Here is a 1,428-nt window from a genome sequence, read left to right as displayed (position 1 = left end):
ACCAGAAATACCATTTGACCCAGCAATCCCATTACTGGGCATATAGGCAAATGATTCTAAATCATTCTGCTATAAAGACACATGCACACTTATGTTTATTGCAGCATGATTTACAATAGCAAAGATTTGGAATCAACCCAGATGCCCATGAATGATAGACTGGATAAAGAAAATGTGGCACATATACACCACGGAATACTATGCGGCCATAAGACAGAATGAGTTCATGTCGTTTTCAGGGACACGGATGAAGCTGAGCCATCATTCTCAGCAAACTAACACAGGAACAGAAAACCAAACACCGCATGTTCTCACTTATAAGTGGGAGTTGAACAATGAGAACACATGGACACAGGGAGGGAACATCACACACTGGGGCCTATCAGGGGATTGGGGAAAAGGGAGGAAAAGCATTATGGCAAATGCCTAATGCACGCGGGGCTTACGACCGAGATGGCGGGTTGATGGGTGCGGCAAACCACCACGACATGTGTACACCTGTGTAACACACCAGCACGTTCTGCACATGGATCCTAGAACTTAAAATAAAATTTAAAACTTAAAAATATTAGTGTCGGCTTTAACCAGCCCTGCTCATGGCCCACCCAGGGGGCCCGCCCAGGGAGCCTGCCCATGGCCAGCACTGGGAGGGGCTGCTGGAGGTGGCGAGACCACCCCTCCCCCCCCAGAAGGAGCTGGGTAGGTCCTGGAAGCTGGAACGATAGGGTCAGCCATCACAGCAGGACCCTGGGCAGTAGTGGCCCTGCCTTCAGGGAGCACTTGCTGAGGGCCAGGTCCGGTTGGAGGGGGGGCAGCATCAGCCCACAAATCACCCAGTGGTGGGTGCTGTCGGCGCTGCTTTACAGATGGGGGCTGAGGCTCCGGGGCTTACTCGCCTGAGGTCACACTGAGGTTGGGATTTGAACCCGATTCTGACTCGGACCCTAAGGTCTTAACTGGGGCACTAGGGGGAGGCAGGAGGGATGTCTCGGTGCCAAGGATAAGGCAATGCCCACTGCCAGGTGTGGATGCTGAGTGGGCACCACATTAGAGGGCGCACCTGGGGCTGTCTGGCCCCACCCTGCTCAGGCGCAGCTCCAAGGGAGAGGCCTGCCTGGGAGGCCTCACCACGGAGGGCCCGATTTGCAGTCTCGAATCCCCTAGCCCTCTGAGCCTGCTGGGGCCCCTGGGGTCGCCTCTCTCCACCTCCACCCCGTGTTTCATGGCAAGAGTGTTCCTGGCACATAAGACCCAACTTCCATGGATCTTTCTAGAGGCGCAGCCCCAAGCCCCTCAGACAAGGCTTCTCTCAACTACCCTGCCCCAGGCCTCCCTCTCCTGCCCCCGCCCCCAGGCCTCCCTTTCTTGCACCTGCCCCTGAGGCCTCCCTCTCCCGCACCTGCCCCTGGGGTGTCTCTCACCCTCCCC

Source organism: Cebus imitator, unplaced genomic scaffold, assembly GCF_001604975.1.
Source record: "Cebus imitator isolate Cc_AM_T3 unplaced genomic scaffold, Cebus_imitator-1.0 Scaffold486, whole genome shotgun sequence".
NCBI lineage: Eukaryota > Metazoa > Chordata > Mammalia > Primates > Cebidae > Cebus > Cebus imitator.
This window is presented reverse-complemented; position numbering follows the sequence as displayed.